The 21513-nt window shown below is 46.4% G+C and overlaps 1 protein-coding gene and 1 long non-coding RNA gene across 5 annotated transcripts in view; one reads left to right on the top strand and one right to left on the bottom strand.

Moving 5' to 3' along the window:
* LOC135391209 (uncharacterized) overlaps positions 1-21513 on the top strand; it is a 147620-nt gene that overhangs the window by 87119 nt on the left and 38988 nt on the right. Inside the window, exon 1 of one of the 4 annotated variants that reach the window (XM_064621361.1) lies at positions 16138-16373. The exons of the other annotated variants lie outside the window; for them this stretch is intronic. The gene's annotated coding sequence lies outside the window, so the exon portion shown is untranslated. Of the gene's footprint in view, positions 1-16137; positions 16374-21513 lie in introns of those variants that run through there. 4 annotated transcript variants of the gene reach the window in all.
* LOC135391212 (uncharacterized) overlaps positions 1-21513 on the bottom strand; it is a 52427-nt gene that overhangs the window by 21305 nt on the left and 9609 nt on the right. The gene's annotated exons all lie outside the window — the stretch shown is intronic.

Here is a 21513-nt window from a genome sequence, read left to right on the forward strand (position 1 = left end):
TGGAAGGCACATTTGTAGATTTTAGGGAACGGTTTGCTGCTGGATGCCCCCATAGAATGGCACGGCCGAATGGTTCTTTAACTTCTTTTCATACTTGACATCGAAGTTGACGATAATTAAGTTGCACCCAGTTGCATCTAGCGGGACGTCACGGAAACATATCTGTCGGACGCGCCGTGGCTTGCAGTTTGTTTAATACAGTTGGTATTGCCTAGAGTCTGCCTAGTATTGCCTAGTATTGCTCAGAGGCAGAGTACATGTGGTTCTAAAATCAGGCACACCGTATATAGTTAATTGCTTTGGGATTTAAGTAGAGCCTGTCCAGGTTTTTAGTGCTCAGAAGTTTAGCCATCGCAAGGTGGCCAAAGCTTTTAGGAACGCAGGTGACTGTAAAGCTCACAGTCAACACACCATGTTCGAGATTGCTCCGTCGTATCTAGTAGCACCAGCTCCCGTGGCGTAGTGGTTAGAATGATTGCTTGCCGTGTCGAGACTGGGAGGTGACGAAGGTTCGAATCCCGGCATCGGCCGTGCTGTCTAAGGTCTTCACTGCGTTTTCCCGACAGACTTTCCAGACGAATATTGGTACAGTTCCCCCTGAAATACTATTAATTACTAGTATAAATAATAGTAAATAAAGTGAATAGTATTTGTCGGTATGACGCAGTATTTGCGTGCGCTTATTGAAGTCCTCATCAACGCTCGCGTTTGCAACGGCAGCTTAGTAGCTCGGTAAAAATTAAGTTATATCAGCTGTCGTGTGTGCACACTACGCAGTGGAATTCGGTAACATGAAGTTTGACTTGCAGAAACAACGGCGTAACGTTCGCGCTGAACGGTGATGGCTGCAACATACTTCGACAAATTTCAATGTCGTACGTGAGGATTTCTTACGACGATTGAACGCGTATCTTTCGCAGTAAGTAGTTTCAGCATTAGACGAAGCCTAATACCCAGGTAACATCGTCGCGTATCAGTATGGGACTTTCTACACACAGCGACGAAATGAAACAACGTCACCGCGTGGCAAACCGAAACGGGAACTGCGCTGCCGCGCTGGGAGCCGGTGCGCTACAAAATGGCCGCCGTGTTCGCCCGCGTTCCTCAGTGACGGTACAGTAAGCGAAGCTTATATGGTGACTGTAGGCGCAGATATATGCTGCGTCTGTGACGGTAACGAACTCGAGCTGTTCTTAACAAGATAACGAATCACTTCCACAACCACCACGTCGTCCAACGGCTTAGAAACAACATCCCACCCTCTCAGTAGACAATGGCTCGGACGTGACTCCGTCCGAGTATTTCTTCAAAAAGCCGCGCAGTGTAAGCGAGACGGACGACTTCCACCCGCCCATGTTTGTTTTAGCAAACTCTTCAGCCTCGCGTGTTTACCCGAGCCTCGCCTATTTACTCAGGTCATCTTGCAGATGCACGCTGTCGCTGAGCGTGGTGCCTCTTTCTTGGCGGAGGATGTTTAATCTGCTCGATAAGCGTGCTCGATAGCGCAGTTCCTTCCCGCGTGCTAACCCTAACCTGCCTAAGAGAAGCAGCAACGAAGTGGGGAGAACGGGGGGACGAGGCTGACAGGTGTTTTGCAGGGGCGTAGCGCGCGCGCCCATGTTGCTGTTCTGCGAGGTGAATGTATCGTCGAGTCGGCCTACGCGTCCTTGCAAAGAACGGCTTTCGTAGGAATCGCATAAGATGGGTTGCTTTCACGCCGTGCCTGCTGTTGCAGGTCTTGTTGGTGGGATTCCGATTCCGTCCGATTTTGTCGTCAGTTTGCAGTCGAGGGCAATCGAGCCCCGTAGGTTTCAATGGGCCCGTATTTTGGCCCGTTGAAAACACTGGCGAGAAAAACTTTCGTGTGAGAGCGGCTTTACATGGAGGCTACCTAGTTTTAGTGGATCGGAAGCATGAAACGAATAGATGATAGGATACGAAAACGATACGCTAAAGGGAGTATGTCAGTGGACCCGAAAGCGATTGTCATGTGACGTTTCCGGGGCCTTTAAAGGTACGGTAGCGGCGAGACCCTCACTAGGGGCGCCACTGTGCCGCTTCTTGGTGGGGATCCTGGTTTCGGTTTCGTTTCTGCTACTAACAGCATCATGTTGGAATGGAAATGCTGCTTACTTGGGTCGTTCTCGTCATGCGTTATCAGAAAAGATGAACACTGGACAGCCTCTTACACGTGCAATGCCTTGATACGCAATGTAATGTGCGAATACTGCCCGGGAATATCCCCACGATACGGTTCGTTCAGTGAACACCAGGGGGCGACTCCCAAACTTCTCGGCGCCAATGGAGGTTGTATCTCAGAAAATTTATTTATTCGATAGCCTGAGCCATCAGTACTCTTACGTCACAATTTTCGCCCCAAGTGCGCTCATAGTCTTTTTTTGTTTTTTGAAAATTAAAATTGAATATTACGGGCGACATTGTGTCAAAGTGGTCACCAACTGCGCGTTGCTCGTCAAGTACGGCGGCAAAACTATGTTGCATGCACATAACACTGGGTTTGAAACAAAAGAAGTCTGCTACGTGTTGGCTGCGAAGCCGTCAGGAGAGCAAGCCAGTCGGAAACATAGATCATTGTTGCTCACGGAGGAAAGAAAAATGAGGAGTGAGTGTGACGTCATTCCACGCAATTCCCGAAGTTCGGGTGAAGGGGGAAACAACTGGGACAAACAATTCTTCTCTTCCAGCTGGCAGCAGCAGCTCGGTTTCTCCAACGCTGGTTAACTTTGGACCTAGACCAAGGGTTGCTAGGACTTGGAAGTTAACACCCGATTCTTTTTTGCAAAGGTAAGATGGTGGCGTAATGAATGTTTCAGTGACAATAACTCCCAAAAGTGAGGCAGAGCTAAGGGTAAAATTTAAGTAAAAGGACCGTTGATCTCGGTTCAAATTTTAACCACTGTTGGTGAAACCGGGTGTAGCTTAATCGTAGCTTAATTGAACCGGTTCAATTAACAGACGTCTCAACGCAGATTGGTCGGCTCCTGTCACCTGCTGTATATGACGTGCTCTATTTGTCGTCACTTCCACTACACTTTCGTGATCCGGAAACAAAGGGCGGTGCTGCCACCTTAGTTTTCCTTCCTCCTTGCTGTTGCTTGACGAATTGGGCATTATTTCCCAGCAGACGTCGCGCCGAACCGTTTTTGCGCAATTTTGCTTGCAGATTAAAAAAAATATTAAGTGTTCTCTGCCACATGTGTAACTTTTTGTGCTGGGGTTTACAAGCAACACGCTGTTAAGCTATACACCGTCAACGTAAACTGTCCCGCTGCTGCTTCACGGTGCCTTTAAAGCGCTTTCCACGGACAACATATCATGCCTTCGGAATCCTACCCCAAAATTCCTGCCCCATTGCAATTCACGTGTCTCGCACTGTATTTTCCCAAAATATTGTTTCTCTGAGTCAAGCGGAAGTATCATACCATTAATTTCTGGCTTCTAGAAGTATGACGTTGTATGGCGCGCAATCCGCAATGCGTTTGGCTACATTGCTCGGCGAAGGTCAATTTCCGTCTCCTTACCACACAGCTTCCAACGTTGAATGAAGAGCGGAGACGCTCGCGCTGTTGCTAGGAGGGAGAACGCGAACGATGACGTCACCTGTTCTGGGAGAATCCGAGACTATGGAGTTTTGCGGGTTCTTTCGCCTGTGCTGTCTGTGTCCTTGGGTTTTCGTCAGACACGTTAAGATAAATGCCTGCACAGTTCCCTGTGAAGTCGTCCCAGGACGCACGATCCGCCCATTATCCGCTAATGTCTCAATTCATCTCATTCCACTTATTTGAAGAGACTAAATCTTCATGTTCTGCCTATCGCCTAGCGCTAATGTATGAGACAACATATCCGTCAGCTCTCTAATTCGTCTCCGATGACGAACGCTAATTAGCTTAGGGACAGGACACTCTTTACAAATTAATGCATCCTCTAATACCCTAAAAACCGGGTCATTTCGTATATGGAGAAACCGATCTCGAAACACACACGGGCACGACATTTTAAACGTAGCTCAGAACAGCAAGTGGATCCGCCACATCCGCTATGCTTCCCTAATGAGACCTCTCTCTCTCCTCACGAGTGGAGAGGGCAACTTCATCTCCGCTCTTGACGTAAACACCTTTTGTTTCTGCAATGCGCCATCTTCCGTCTTTCCTTTTTACTTGACGTGAGCTTTTTGGCGCCCTAATAGATCTCGTTCGTTGTCGGAGGCACACATATATGGGACTTTATGTAAGAACCGTCCATTGAAATATGTTCTGAGCTGCTTTCAGTTCCGAATATGGCGTCGTTCGCAACTTAATCTGCTGGCGACGACATCTTTCGTTTTTCTTGGGTCCGTTTTGATATCGCTCGGATTCTGAGCGCGTAAACAAGGTTACGGTTTCGCGACATGGATTGGGGGGGCACGTGGAATGTGTCTCGCTTCTGACGCGCCTTGAATATGGTGGATACATTTACGTATTTCTTATCACGACAACGCTCCCCCCATTTCCAAGGATGTTCGGATACAATTTCGTTTCCCTCGCGTGAAATATACAGTTTTTGCTTGTTTGTTTGTTGTTGTTTTTTTAGCCAGATTTATTGCATATTATGAAGTTTGCAAAAACTTGCTGGGGAGTGGCGAAATTGAACACTGTACGACTGTGGAAAGGGTTAGGAAGCTCGCTTCAATTATCAGAAGACGCAACTTAATTCAAGCAAGTATGAAGGGAAGTGCCTCAGGACAAGACCCGCCGATATTTCGAACAGAGACTGTTCTTCTTCTTGAGGCTCTTGTTCTTCTGAAATATCGGCGGCTCTCGTCCTGAGGCACTTCCCTTCATACTTCTTTACCGGCTCGCTGGATTTTCTACCCGTCCTTAAGTCAAGTAGGGTTTTCGTTCAGGGAACAACTTCTGCCAGAGTAATAGCGATATACAGATGAGCAGTGATATTGACCAAAATATAGATGGCTTATTGCGTGAGAAATATAGTTTTTCAAGCGCACTAGCAGACCCGCATTTTCCAGACCTGTTGAGGGAAAAAAAAATCTAATAACAAGGAACCGGGGAATTCAGAAACAGCTTAGTATTTCGCTCATTTGTTTTTATCCCATATCTTATCATATTGTCCAGAGGGAATCTATACGATCTTTGCTTACGGCCACGCCCATTTGCAGTCGTGTTTCACCGACTATAGTTACATTTCACAAAGAGTAACTGCAAGCGTAACTCGGTTGCCAGTTTTGCAGGCTATAACTGTATAATCTACCCATGGCTGCCCACATCTTCGTCCTCGTCATGTCCGTATAGGCCTGTTCCGACATAATAGCGATTTGCTATATAGCGCTAGAAAATAGCGCTATATTTTCTTCCTCGCAGTGCTCCAAACCGCTAGAAATTAGCACTTGCCGGAGTTGAGGTCGTGTCAAATTTTTCAGCGCTGCTGGTGGTGGTGGGAAAGGACTCGCCGTTGTCGGCCTCACGGAGGTGGGCAACGTCACGACGGACGCCCTGGGGCATGTGCGTCCTGGGCCGACTTCTAAAGGAACTGTGCCTATATATGACTGAAAACGTCTGAGGAAAGCACAGGAAAAACCCCAGACAGCACAGCCGGCGTCGGGATTCGAACTCGGGTACTTCCCAGAATTTTTCCAGCGTAATTAGCACTACATTCGTGTTGGCCAATGAGGGGCCCTTCAGCGATGACGTCGCGGAAGTCGTGGAGTTGTTTTGCTTCTGCATTTCGCGGCACTGCGACCTCATTGGAACCGGCGATTATCATCCAAAATGTCAGGTAATTTTTCGTTCAATCAGTTGATCGAACTTTTTCGTCCGCATGCTGTCGAACTCCGGAGGCGCCATGATGGGAGAGACCGGAAACGACCAATGAACTTCCGCTAAATGATAGCGCTAGCGCCGCTTTGCAAATGGGAACGATAACAGTGAGCGCTGTTTTTGCGCGCTGATTTGTAGCGCTATATTAGCGCGCTGCTACGTGTCGGAACAGGCATGTACGTACATGCTCATTTGTTTCATTTACTAGAATGAATAAGTGTCTCGCGACGTAAGACCACGAATTATAATAATCATACCTTCTGTATGACACTTTGTCACATATCTTAATTCCTCTTAGGTCAGGTTCAGTGCTCTGCTCAGCTCCTCTAATGTGCCCGTTTCTTTGGATCTTTTGCTTCTGTATTCGTTACACGAAAGCTGATCGTTTACAGCTAAAGCGGTAAGCCTTATTTATGATGCCCTATTCCACGTACCTCCTTTGAAACAGCGACGCTACTATTGTGAGCAACGGCATTTATTCGCCATTTTCATTCTCGCCCATAAGAGACTCTCACGCGGGCATCCGTGAGCTTTAGAGGGCAACCACTCTGCATTTCGCGGGATTTCCCAAGAAAACACGCGCGGGCTTCACTGTCATGCATCACGCACAGGCTGTATATACATAGAACGTTGCTTATCGGTCTATACGCATCCGGGGTTGTTTGTAATAATATGCGTTTTGTGCATTCCGCTGCGCGCAGAAGTCATTCATTCTGAATTCCCCATAGATCGCTGTATATAGCAGTATTAGGAAATGGTTCAGAATCGGAAAAAGAAAATGGGGTACCCTTGGTTGAGGGGGTCTTGTTTAAAAATAGCATTGACTTCGCTCCCTCCGAATTAAAAAAAAAAAAGAAAAGCAAAAAGTCATTATTCTTTGGGTCCCGTTACGCACGGAATACTTGAGGCGGGAAAATAAATAAGGGGGTACATCTCAGTGGTATTCGGAAGGTATTTTTATATACAGATAACGTATGAGGAGGGGTTGGCGTGTCGGGGTATAGGTGGGATGTGACTTGATTCCGAGAATCGCGTCAGGGACGGGAGGCACGAGACCAAGGGTGTTAGAAAGGTTTCGCTGCTCTCCCACGAGGCTTCCTCTTGTCTTCCGGTTTGTTCTTTTTACGTCGGTCTGCTATCCGTCAATCACTTTGTTTCGTGACGCACGCATAAGTGAAGAGGTAGCAACATTTATTCTTCTGTTGTATCTTGTGGGCCTGATATATCTGTCTGTTTATACTTGCCTCGAGTTAAAAAAGAAAAAAAAAGAAATGTTGGTCATATGCGTGCCCAATATCGGCTTCATTCTTTCTTGTTTTCAGTGCTGTGTCATTTGGCCTTGTAGTGCATTGGACAAAAACGCATCTTGATATGGTCATTGCACTCTGAGAAAGAAAAAAAAAGTGGGGAGTAAATTGGAGAGTATAGTTACGGCTCCCAGTCCCCTAAATTGCAGTTGCACCCCACTTTAGTCCCCGACTTTCAAATTTACTCCCTTCAGCTGCAAATAGTCCCCATAGTTTGCATATACTTCCGCGCATTTCGTCCCGAAAGGCACTAATGGTTACAGCAATGCGTCTAGTCCCCTAAAGGACTAAAATTACTCTACCTCGTACTTACTTCCTCTTCCTGGTATTACTTTAACTCGTTCGTCTGTTTGCATTCACTGTGTGTGAGCGTCCCGGGGTAGCCAGTTCTACGTCGTTCTCACATCATCATATCTCTCTCTCTCTCTTTCTTAGAGTGTGCCTACACTTGTGAACACTTCTGGAGAACAGCTCATATGCACTATTGTGGAAGTTGTCTCAGAGCCACAGAGCCGCGAGAGAACAAAGGTTCTTAGATCCGATAACTCTTCGTTAACTGTGCTTTATTTGTGCGTGTCTTCGCAGTTGAAACTGTGCCCGGTATATAGAGAGCCTGTACGGTATCACATTGTGTTTACACCTCATAATCACCCCTTACATCACTCTTGCCCTATATGCGTCCTCCTGATTTATTAACTCTGAATGCACTGCTACTCGTGTCGATTTTTTTTCTTCTATATAGTGCGACAGAAGAACTGATCACACGCTGTTATAGGGACGAGGGAGAACCGACTTATTTGCATGTTATTACCCATTTTCCTCCCCCCTCCCCCGTCTCTCCCTCCCTCTGATCCCCTGGGGACCATCTTCTGCCTTATCTACGTTTACTTGTCTCGTTACTTCTGTTGCGTTGCCATTTTGTAGGTTGGTTTAGATATATGCAGCGTCATCGTGATCGTCTTTTCTTTTTTTTTTTGCATGCTAGTGAAAGTCGCCATGCGTGAAGGTTGCAGGAAAGCCTCCTTGTAGGAGTTCCGCTTGACTAGTGGCATACCATTCTGCATACGGCTGTCACTGTGTCAGTGTCGTTGTGGAACGGACTCTGTATGTTGCACCAGGAAGGGGGATCAACTTTATTGCTTATTGCTTGGTGGTCATATATATATATGGAAGCACATTTTACTTGCCAGAACAGGCGCAAGCATGCAGCACCGGACGGGAAGACTACAAGGCACAAAACGCGTCGTAAAAATGTTTGGAATTAGAGACACCAGTCGTATAACCAACTCTGTAGAATGTAAAGGCCTCAGGACGACAACCGCTGTTATTCTTCGGGTTCAGGAGAAGAACAGTCTCTAGTTCTACAGTCTTCCAACAGCCCTCAGTTCAGCCCACAAGAACAGTCTCTGTTCGAGATATTGGCAGTTTTCTACTTCTCTCTGTAGAATGTAGTACTTCAATGAGGTAAGCATAATTCCTTGAGTCTGAGGGAAGCTTGCACAAGAGACCGGACAAACCGAACAGGACGACACGGAACACGAGTGTCGTGTCGTCCTATCCGGTTTGTCGTGTCTCTTGTGCGAGTTTGCTTCAAACTCAAGGAATAGACGGTATGCAAAACCCAGCGCCCTCTTGTAGCGCGCACGGAAACCTCGGGAATTCCGCCATGTCTGAGGCTCCCTCCCTGACGCGACTCATACACACGGCTCACATCCAGCTGTTCTATCGCGTGTCTTGCCTCACACATGTGCTGTTTCACTATGTTATTCACATGGTGAGATGACGGATTCAAAGGGGAATGTAAGCAAGGTAAGAGTGCTTCTGAATTCCTTGTTGCATTGGAGCGCGGTCATTTTGATTTTGGGAGAGAGAACTACTTTAATCTACTGCAAGGGCTGCTCTTTAATGCCATCCTGTGACATATTTAGACAGTTCAGTACAGTCCGCTCAAGAACTATTTAGTGCACTGTATACGACAAACATTTGGTACAAAATAAAGCTTAGCATGATTGCGGCAAGTATCGATGGTCAATTATCCTAAAACAATCTGTTTCTGGACACTACCGATGACATATCGAAAACTTTGTATCATTACTACGCGTTCCCTTGGTGGTTTTCCCTCTGACTTCTTCTTCTTGAGTGTGAAGACTGATGGCACAGCAAATTCATAGAGGCCCTCCATCTTCCATTTGGCACGTTTGGGACAAAATCAGTGTCTTTGAAGTGCCGTGAACGCACCTTTGCTGTGTCAGCATTGAACTTATCCTTTCTCTTGATGGCAAGCAGTAATTTCTGTCTCGGGGAAGCCGTTGAAGGTACTGTAAGGCGAGCATGAAGTGTCCTCGCACTAAACGATTGAAACAGAGTGCACTGTCAGAGGGTCACATCTAAGGAGGACTACCTGTCTGGTAAACATTCACATGAAATGCAGTGCAATCAAACGTGACAATTATGTGGGAGATGGTCAAATAACGAAAACTCAGATTCACCGAGCTGAGAAAGACCGCACTTTATACCAGTGCGTAACGGTGAATATCACAGCGGGTTTCATAGCAGCAACTGCAATCGTACTAAGCTTTTATTTTGTACCAAATATTTCTGTTGTATAAAGTGCACTAACAAGTTCTCAAATGAGCTATACTAAACTGTAAAAATTTCTCCTAGGATGGGATAACAAAGCATCGTCGCACTAGGTTAACGTAATTTTGTTGCCCAACCTATGTCACCGCGCTCAACGCTTTCCATGCAATAACGAAAAGAGACATTTGAGGCTCTCTTACCCAGTTTACATTCCCCTTTGAAATCCGCGTCCTATCACACAAATAAGATAGTTAAACAGCATATGTGAGAAGCATGACACGCGAGAGAACTGTCGTATGATAGTCGATTGCATTGCTCGGGCCGGGTAGAATGCCTCAGACATGGCGGAATGCCGGTAGGTGCTACGAGATGGCGCTACGTTTTGCATACGGTCTATTATGCTTCCCTCATCGAAACTACCCCAGCTCGTTTGTGACCTTCTTCTATGTTCATCCTGTAGTATTCCGGTTGGCGATTATGGAGGAACACACTTTTGTGCTGTTATACGTTGCTTTATCCGTTTCGTATTCTTTAGAGGTATTTATGGCACTTCTAAATACACAAAAATAAAGAGTGGAACAAGGTGGAAAACTTGAATAGGTAGCGTTTAGACATACAGCTGTCTCAGTGCATCGAGACACGGTCGGAAGGCAACGCAGACGTGACGACGCTAAAGTATTTATTTGGGTAAAACACGCAGACGTCACACCAGAAAAACGGACTGCGTCTTACTGCCGTACCTCGGCAAAACTCACACATGAGCATGCTCATTCATGCTCACTCCTGCTCAATGTAGCCAATGAGTTGAGCATGAGAGAGCAAACAGTGAACTGAGCAAACAAGGAGCTGAGCTGGAGATGAGTGAGCATGATTGAGGAAACAAGGAGCTCAGCTGAAGAGGAGTGAGCAGGTGAGGAAATGAGGAGCTCAGCTGAAGATGCGTGAACATGACTGAGCAAACAAGGAGCTCAGCTGGAGCCTGATTCAGCAAACAAGGAGCTCAGCTGGAGCATGACTGAGCAAACAAGGAGCTGAGCTGTAGATGAGTGAGCATGGTTGATGAAACAAGGAGCTCAGCTGGAGCATGACTGAGCAAACAAGGAGCTGAGCCGGAGATGGGTGAGCATCTAGCGAGCAGGAGTCATAAGTGCCGACCTCTGCTTACTGCACTTCGTGGCTGATATGTGTGGCTCAGTGCATGTAGTTTATTGTATCAAACGGCAGCATTGAGGTGGTGGTGGTGGTGGTGCTGGTGATGGTGAAAGGGCTACATATTGAAGACTATTATACACATCAGCATGAACCAATAACAGCGCATGTGTTTGCTTTCGGCATACACCAACCTTGCCGTACCTTCTTCTTTTTTTAAAGGCGCACTAAAAGGTAAACATTTCTCCCCGCGGAATGAAATATGCCGTTACTTTGACTCCGACACAAAAAGAACGGGATTAACCGGTTGTGTTTTGTCCTTTATGAGCGAAAGAATACGCAATTTACGCTCTCCGTGCAGAAGCGCGACAGTACGGAGAGGCCTCGGATTGGTCTGCTCAGACGATCGCCCGCGATGATTGGACTAACCGTTTGAGGAGATCAGTGGGAGCACGCTCCGCATTGTCGGCCTTCTTCAGGAGGAAGGGAAGAGGTAAAGCGTAAATGGCGGTTTCTGTCGCTCATAAATCACAAACGCCGCTACCTATTACCCCCCGTTCCTTTCGCGTTGATGTCAAGGTAACGGCATCTTTCATTCCGCGTGGATAAATTTTTGCAAGCTTCCTAGTTCTGAGTACTAATCACTACTCTGTATTTTGTAAGAAGAAAAAAGATGTCTGAAAATAGTTCTGTACACTGACAGCTTTTGCTTGAGACGATAGTATACAATTTTTCAGACAGTTATCAGAAAACACAAATAGCAAAAAAAAAGACCTGTCATTGAACTTGCAGAGGACAAAGCCAAGCCGTTGCATCGACCTTTCCTCGAACTACGCGGAAATATTACTTGACTACAGGCTAAATCAGCAAGACAGACAGAAAAAAAAGGCTCGCTAATGTGAAGGAATAATGGCGTATAAAACGACTGATTGATTGAGATTAAAATATATATGTATATGGAGATGTGAAACCCGACCTGGGTCAGGCTGCTCCAGAACTCGAGAATAGAAAAGAAAGTAGACAAACCAACCTCAAGATGACAAAGAGGAATTAAAAAAAAAGAAGAAAAACAACAAATTCAAAAAGAAAAGGAACAAGCAGGGTCCACCTGATGAATGAGTCCAGTAAATGGAACAAGAAAACGAAACGAAACGGCCAAAACGATATTCCGTATAGTTACGATTATTACGTTGCTCCGTCAAAATTTATTTGCAGTCTAGCTCGACTTCTTCCTCGCTTTCAAGGTCAGTTGCGAAGTAACCAACTGAGCGTGGGCAGTCTCTTTCAATCGGGCGCAAGCTCGAACTTGACCAAGACGCAGCGTTTCCGTACATTGAAGTCTATTTGTTTATCCCGCTTCCAACCCTCCGGACGCTGGTTTATTTCTCCCTGTGGGCTATTTTCTGAGCCGGCTACAAATAGAAACACGGCACGCGCGCCCATCAATAGCTGTACGTGAGGGGGTTTCACCTGATTTGATCGGGCTCTATTGATTTACGCCGGCCGCTTTATATTTGATGTAAAATAATGGATCGATTTGGACGAAATTCTTCACGTACGTGGTTCCTGTCCGTCTAGTTGTTGGCATTTTCTATGTACTCCCGAGATAACATAAGAGCTGCAGTCACGGAGGTATCACTCCGCGAGCGGGAGATGTAGGCCGCACATTGAAAGTGTGGCTATTTGTCTACAGGGGCATGCGGGAAGATGTTCAACCTAAGGATAGTAAGAAATGTAAGCAGAATTACTCCGCACAAGAAATTATACTGCAGCGCCACCAAGCGCCGCCCGTAAGGGTCCTGTAGTTCTGGTGTCGACGCACTATTTGTCACGACGTAGAGTGTCGTGGCATGCATTTTAGGGCTATGCTTTCACAACGTCGCCTCTAACGAGTGTTTTCACAACATGAAAATGGTACAAACAACAACTTGAAGCATGCGGTAGCATTACGTTGTGCTTCGGAGGCGTCATACGCCTGCCTCAGCCAATCACAGACATATTTAGATTTGTGGGCGGAGTTTTCCCGAAATATTAGGGCCCGACTTTTTCGGGTTGAATACCTTACCCGAATTTGGGAGGGAAAAATGTGTTTGTTTTGAAATCTGTAATTGGGCGTAAGATCGGGTGCTATTGATAATTCGGGTGTTATCGGGTCATTGTTGGCCAGCAGTTAAAGGGGCATATATGCCCGAACATACATTCTTCGCGAATTGTGTGCTTCGCATAGTTTATTGTTGCACTAAAATAATAATACGTCAGTCAGACAGTCACGCGCTCAGAGTGCTACTAAATAGCGGAATGTAACGCGATACACGATTGATATTCGTGGGGAAACGGGGTTTAACCCGAGGTGGTCCGAATGTTGTTGGTAGGGTGGTAATCGGGAGGAATCGGATTTAACCCGAAAACATCTGACAGCTCCTTTAACACATGTCGGCGCCTGTAACAGACGGCAGTATTCAAGGGAGCAAAGACGCCGAAACCACGAACAGCCGGACCATCACGGAGCCATCAAGGCACTTTCGAATGCGCGTGTCGAGCTACAGGCCAAGAGGACGTACCCACAATGGAGACTGCAAAATGGCATTGGGCGCGTTCTGCCCCCAGGTGCCGGGGCTTATTTGGTCGGATGCTGTTTTTGCGTGATGGATCCGACAATTACACGCCGATGGAAAGACGAGGTTCCCTCTTTGTTTCGAAGCCTTTCGGGTACAAGTAACAACAAACGTGCCGTTTGGAAGTAATGGTCGAAGCGATTGTTGATGTAGCCAAAGCCGGAACGTTTCAGAACTGTCACCGCCGGTGCCGCTCTTTGCCTCTGGCGGTTGCGTCTGAGTAAAGTTTGGAGCCTAATCTGGAGAATCGGATTTCCCGAATCCTTGAGGGAAACAACAGCGCAGAGAACCGGCGGCGCAGAATGTCTCGGGTTGTCTGCCCGATTGTCCTGGAAACTTTGGATCTTCCGTATGAGCACGGTATAATGAGCCCTTTTAATGTTCGCGACTCCACGATTTTCGCGAACATCAGGGGCACGCAAACATGTAAAAACTTGCCAGAATCGACACTTCAAAAGCTGGGCTGCGGTGGTAAAACTATATTTTCACCGCGGGTTGCACGAGCATGTATTAGTTCGGTTTTATTAAACGCAGTATACGGGAAATCTCTGGCTTATCATGAAAATGAAGCCAGAAATTATCCGATCCAGAATTTGCAAACAAAAAAAAGTGTGCCTTGTGGCCGATTGCCGCAAAAATGGGATAGCGAAACTATTGTTCTTTTTTTCTTCTTCTTTTTTTTTTTTGTACTCCACGTAACCCTTCGAAGAACACCTGCCAGGACACGAGCATGGCCCATTCACAACGGTTCCTTCAGTCTTATAACTTCCGCAGGGCAAATATGGGGACAGAGGGCAGAGTGCCATTGAGATCGGACTTGAACTCGACTAAAACCTTCTTCCATATCGAAAATGGGGCACAGTATTCTAAACGAGGTCGTAGAAGTACGACGATGCCCCAATCTGACCTCTCTCTCCCTTTCTGTAACCTATGGGGAAAAGAGACGAAAAGGGACCTAGTTCTTCTGTTTCCTCTGTATTCGCGTTCAAGTCAAGAATGCCATTCCGGGCACACATTTTTGCCCTCCTATTATTTAAACCCCGAGACCTAACTTATTGACAGGTAGACAGGGTAAACGCTTTTAGCTTTATTTCACATTGGTGATTTCCAAGTGGATTTGTGTGGTAGTAGGTGATAAGGAAATAATGGAGCACGCTCCTGCGACAACTGCATCAAGAGTTGTTCGTAAGAGTGAATGCTACTACTACCACGGGCCCGTCGAGGTACGAAATACAAGTGCCGTGGCAATATTTTTCGCGTATTTCAAAGAGGCGATATTATTCTGAGTGCGAAGATGCACGTTAGGAATGTACGGTAACCATGCAACGAAGAAAAGCGTGATGCACGTGATCACGAGCGGCCCTGCAAAAAATAATTTTCAAGAGTAATTGAATTACGATGACAAATACATGCACATAACTGTAATTAAATTACAGTTAAAATGACAATATCATAATCGTAACTTAATTATAGTTGGATATTCTGAAAAGTAATTGAGTTGTACCGGGTGACATTCATCTGAATGCATTATTTCAATGTCTTACCTTATCCCTTTTTCCCCATGAACGCAGTGCAAATAGGGATATATTTATTGAAAGGACAAATGCAATGGATAGTGGATTACGATGATTAAAAATTGATACTGAGCAGAGACATAAGAACACTGCCTGAACTTAGGCTGCAAAAGCATCGCAGAAATTTCGTGAATGACTCTAAAATGCCACAGCAAATCGGTGAAAACGGCTTTTTGAAACTTATGTCACACAGATGACTAAAAATCGCGGACGTCGTGAAATGGATCGAAGATGCGAAATGAAGTCGAATGCCAAATTGCAAGGGTAACCTGAGCGCATTACAGATTACTTTTAAAATAATTGAGTTACAATCGAAAGTAATCCTGGAAGAAATGAATGAATGAGAGTATAATTACTTACAGTAATTCAATAACTTGTAATTACTTTATGTATCTGACCGTGATGCATGCGAGAACTCAAACTTACGGATCCGATGGGAGCCGCTACAAAAGTGAATGCATGATTAGCAGGAGACAGTAAGCACACACAAAGAACGAAAGAATAAGGACGAACAGTAGCAAGAAAATATAGTTGATTTCATTTTTATATTGTAATGGGCGAACTACGATTGCCGGGCCAACATAATAACAAGTGTCAATTCAACCGACTGTCGGGCTCTACTGCGCGCCATTGGAAATGTCCGAAGAAAAGTGGTCTTTAAATAAAAACAAAAATAAAAAAGTCCCAAGCTCCATACAGGGTAAGAAATCCCGAGAGCGCCATCACGATTACGTAAAAGATTTGCATTCGACGCGGATAATACCCTGCGAAACACGGCATGTTATTCGTCCGACCACGAAAGAGCCTTGAAGAAAAAGAAAGGACTTCGCCGTCTTCAAGCGCAAATATCGCGTCGAGCGCGAAAGGGAAAAAACAGCTCGGATAATAGAGGCACAAATCGCTGAGGAACTACCGCGCAGGCGAACCTTGGGAGACTGCAAAATAAATAAAGAACCGCAGTGACGCGCGCGCCGCCCTCCTAAGCTACCGCCTTCCCATTGGTTCTCCCTGCTAGTTGCTCATTTCCCCTACGTCACATCCTCGTCGTGACGATGGGAAGCAGAGGAGTGGGCAACTTCTGCGCTCACCTTGACTGGCGCCACTGCCAGTGACAGTCTGTGTGTGTGTCTGCTGTCTATTAGAGCTATTTTTCTGTGTATTGATATCGCTTCGTGAAGTGCGTCTTCGAGAATATATTCAGGGATGTGTTGTAGTGTGTTCACGAGATGCTATGAAGTAACCGTCTCCCTGTGTGGATTACTTGTGGAATGATCAACGATTGCACGTAGCTGTGACAGAGCCGTTCCCTTCGAGGTAAGCAGGTTGCATTTGTTTGTCGATGATAGGATTAGGTACGGCTTACGCGATTCTCTAGTTTGGAACTTCTGGATCAAAATCTATTTTGTGTTTATACTTACGTTAGGTTCTCTTTATTTGTAATTGCTACGCCTCCCTCCGTGGAACGGGGGCTCCTCGAACAGCAATGCAGACGTGCTGTTTTCATACGCGTAGACGCTCGCGTAGAAGACTTGGAGGGCATCAGCTGTTACAGAATCACACGGGCATGAGCATTGTTCGTGTTCCATACGTACGCTGAACGGTCTTCATTCGCTTGTTTGAATTTGACATTCATAAGAACGGACACAGACATGAAATACCAGTTTGATAACACTCTTCGTACTTAGGCCGTTTGAGCGGAGCCTTCACTGGGCCCTTCGTGGCAGATTTTTGAAGCCGCCTGGCACTTTTCAAATGCATCGCGAGGACTGACAAGGGAGAGAGAGTGGGATGACAGACAGCCGGGCGGGATGTGCCGCAGCTATCTCGCATGAAACAGACGTCGTCGGCGTCGTACCAAGCAGTGCATCTACATCGTATGTCATAGCGGAATATATGCGCGTCTTGGCAGACAGATGTAATACTGCATTCGAGGCGCAGCTCTGGAGACGTCGGCCACAAGCACGCTGTAAGGAGGTGTTGGTTGTGACAGTTTTGTTGTCGATAAAGGTTGTCGCGATCTCGTCTCGGATATGCGGGGAGATATCGACCTCCAGCGTATGTGGGGTTTCCTGAAAGATTGCATGCGCTGCTTATCGGACATCGGGAGAGAAACGATTTCTCTTGAGGTCCTCGACGATTAATACGATTTGCGTAACGAATGCGAGAACACGTTCTACCGCCAGCGATCTTGTCTTTGCTGTGCTCTTATTCCAATTTGAAGCATGCGGTCGTCCGTTTCCGCGTGTATAGGAGATTCGTGTTCAGTTTTAGACGTGAGAGGTGCGGATTAGTGGACAGTTTCAAACATTTTTTTTTTTAATGAGCCGTGTATTAAGGAATTCACGAAAAAGCCAGAGTACCCGCGCAAGGATGGGAAACTAGACCCCCGCTTCCCCTTCAAGTGCATCCCCAACGTGGAGGCTTTGTCATGCAGCTTTGGACATATGTCGGCATAGGTACGAAAGGCTGTTACAAAGTAATTGTAATATGACCTCTCCCCCAATTTTCGCCCCCCCCCTTTTCGACTGTGGATATACCACAACTAATTTCCGGCTTCGACGCCCCCATGTGTTGGCATACATCGTCCCTAGATGGAGCTTGCCTAGGCTCTTTCGCGTGGACGAAGACTCCATGGTAGTGACGAAATCTCGACTGGCGGCACAGGAAAAGAAATAACTAATAGTGCTTTATTAAATACTACCCTAATTTTACATTAGTTACTTTCTAGCAGGCGAGGTGGCGTATGCTACCGCCCGATACAAAGTGAAGCCCGTTATCCATCCATACATGTGCTGCTTATTCGTCGATGAAGTTGAAATTGCATTGTAGTTTAGCTTTGTAAGGACGTCGGTGTTGTCCGCTCCTGGTACAACTTGCGGAACGAACATCTACCGAATGCATATATATATATATATATATATATGTTCCTTGCGACCTGTTAGGCCACGAAGCCTTCATGCTGGACGGCTCGAACTTGTTATTCTGGATCCGCCTCGGCCTCCAGGCTGTAGGTCGCTCGCGTGCTTTCTTTATGTGATTTTTTCTGAGATGCGGGTGGAGAGAGGACACAAAAATGAGTGATGGAGTTCGCGCTTTTCGAATCGTTCGTGTGTAGCGCAACATTGCGTTTATGTCCGCAGTGTTTTGTTGCAATGTCTGCATCAAAGTTGTCGACAAATATTCCCATTGCATAGGAGTGTAATGACACTGTTTCTTCCCATACGAGGAAGTTTTCGCAAGGGATTTTCGGATTTTCTGATCGGAAACCCAGGTGCTGCCAGTTCCTTGTACATACATATACTTAGTCGTTCCACCTATCGCCGTTTGGGGTCATTCCCAAGCAAAACATCCGTCCCACGTCCGTCATCGGGACTGGAACGGGACATCTGCGCTCCACTGAGAAACCTTTGGAACATCGCAAGGAAGAGACAACCTCGAATTTCTCGAAGAAATATGTATCTACGACTTTTTTCACGTGCAATACTTACTGTGGTCGATGCTTTTGTGATGCAACCTTGGCGCGTTCTGAGCTGAACAGGACTGAAAAGATGAGGGCGCCGCCAACAGTCCAGTTCCGGCGGAACTGAATCGTCGCCTCTCACCTCCTGCGTCGTCTTTTTAATCTTCCTCACGTACCGTGGGAACGACATGCACTGATCCGGAACTCCCCTTCGCGCATCTCCTATGCAATACAATCAGGAACTTAATGCACTTGCATGGGCTTGCGTTGTCATAGGCACAGCGTTCAAATAGTGCATCTACGGGGCAACAACAGAGATATCATCATTGTTGCCTGTGGTATATCACCTCTGTACGAATTATTGTGTCTGCTTTGGGCACTTGCCAAACGCTGGGTGTCACACTGTATACTTTGCTGTCGTCCGTGATCGGTTGTCGGACTTGACGCGTCTGCGTGATCTATTTCAGTCTGCGTCTATTTGCGGTGTGATTCCAGCGGCGGGAGGGAAGTTCACTTTCGGTCAGTCGTTCCAATTGACGAATTCCGTGGCACGACATGTCCCACGTAAGAAAAGAAGACGTCTGTGTCTCTCCTTTTATTTTCGTGGGCGTTCGTAGCAGACGACAGCTCGACGCTGGCATTTCTTTGCAGACGACGAGCCACTGAGTAAGCGTCGGAACTAAATTTTGCCTCGCACATTGCTGCGGCTTGATACACTCTGGTTGTGCGATTTCTCTCACCCGAGTCGCTTAGGTAATCTAGTTCACTGCAAAAATTAAACGTATACGAATTTGATTTGTCTTCTGAAATTCCTGCCCAGTAAAATCACGACAAAAACTGACCAGAAATTGATGTCACCAACCGTGAGGGAAAGTAATTGTTCGGATGCTGGAACATACAAAGGAACAAACACAACACAAGCCTCAAGTTGCTTGCGAACATGAACAGTTCCAACTGTTCATATCGCCAACCTTGTTTGTTCCGGCGCACTTCGTCGCGCTACCGCCGGCATCCATTCATTTCTCAACGAGGTCCTCCAAATAATGTTTCTCGTCGAGAACTCGGCAACGAGTATCCACTCAAGGCACACAACATGCCTCTCGTAAAAGACCGGAAGCGGAAACGGAACCCTCTATACTCTCGTCGACGGGGCGTCGTTGAACGACCTTCTCTACTTTCTCAATGGCTACACGGAAAGAAAGAGAGACCAAAAAGGATGTTCAATGCGAAACTACGATAGCGGAGATATAAATGACCCGAGGTCGAACAGGGGTCCCGCCACAGAAGAGATCCCCACGACTTTCATGCCAAATTTAGCGGGTACAGGGGAAATGTCACACAACCTGTACCCCCTCCACGTGCGTGCCTTCCGCTTTTTTCCCGCTCGAGTTGCGCTCAGTGGCCGCAACGGGCCGCATAACAAAGAGCGGCATGAACGAAGCCCGGTACGTCTACTTTTTGGTCTCTTTTTTTGTCCGCTGTTTGTCAATTTCGATATGCTAAGTATTTCTCTCTCTCACTTTTTTTCTCGCCTTTTTCGTTTCGTTGCTAGTCGCTTGTTGAAGTCTAATTTTCTGTGCACTTAAGTTCCCCTCCCCCTGCGTGGTACAGGGTTTGTTGTCGTCCACGAGGACGTATATGCGGTCATTTATTTCCCATCGTGGGTGCACTTCGTGTATTTTTCGAGGGTGTTTTGTGTTGTGTCTTCTCTACCCTCTTGAGAGAGAGAGAGAAGGAGAAAGGGCACAAAGGCCCTCGGAGGAATAAAAAAAAACGGGGAAAGGGACCATAGGAAGAGGAATGGAAATGAGTTTTCCCGTTTCTGTTCCCCTCAGGTCATGCAGGGTGGGGAGTGGAAGAAAAGTCGTTTTGGTTTTTACCTCCTCTCCACTTCCATCTCGTGGTCTTGCATGTGTGACCTCGTGTTTCAAGTTTGCGTGTGAGGAGGATGTATGTTTGTGATTCCCTTCATGGTGATTTTGTTTTCGGACTGGAGCCACGGTGTCTATGCAACTGCAGGATACAAGCTGGCTTCCCTGGCACCCTGCCTTTGTGCAGAAAGTTGAGCGCACTGTTGTGGAGTGGTTTATCCTTGTGCGAGATACGAAACGTTAATACGTCGCAGTGAAACGTTAGAGACCACCCACCCTGACATGTTTCGAAGGAAGTATGTAAACATGTTATTAATTCAACGCTTCATATCCTCCTGGTCGGCAGTAATGAACCATTCGCCATAGCAGGGCACGTAAAGCATCTTGCTTCCGACGATATTGCACGGCACCACGTCAAAACAGCTTTAATTGGAATTCTTCGAAACACATATCGAACTGATTCGAATATGATAAAATTTCCTCCAGTTTGAGGGAAGACAAAAATCTGAACTCAAGGAAGTGTTACCTTTATGGAATACATACACCAGCTTGCTTGCATTCTGCTTTTACGATCAACATTATATCGAACTAAGTTTACCGTGTGGAATTTCGCAGCTATATGCTTAAGCGGGAACTAATATTAATACGTCTTTCCTGATTCGATTTCCAGTATGAGTAACGATGCGATTACTGGTAGGAACTATCTGAGCGACTTTGATCGTGATCGATGAGGTCTGGAACGATGGAGTAGAGAGAGATGCTTTGCATATTCAGGTTTGCTCCGCAGAGCTCTCTTACGAGATTATTGAGGAGCACGCGAAGGCTGTCTGGTTATAACGAATCGTGTCCTGTGAATCTGTCACGCATCGTGAGTCCAATGTCTCGGATGAGATAGGTTGGATGCCGTGCTCGCTTCGTGTAACGCTGCGTTCTGGGCACGGAATTGTTCTGGAAGACACCTTTTTATTTCACTTCATTTCATTTTTCCGGTGTATAACACGCACCGCAATGTTGCTACAAGCTTCTGTACTGCCACCAGTGTACACAATAAACCAAGGCGGTGTATCATATATGCATGTGCTTATTTTGAACGCGTTTAGTCAAAGCCGTTAAACTCCGATGC

The sequence above is a fragment of the Ornithodoros turicata genome, chromosome 4 (genome assembly GCF_037126465.1).
Source record: "Ornithodoros turicata isolate Travis chromosome 4, ASM3712646v1, whole genome shotgun sequence".
Lineage (NCBI taxonomy): Eukaryota > Metazoa > Arthropoda > Arachnida > Ixodida > Argasidae > Ornithodoros > Ornithodoros turicata.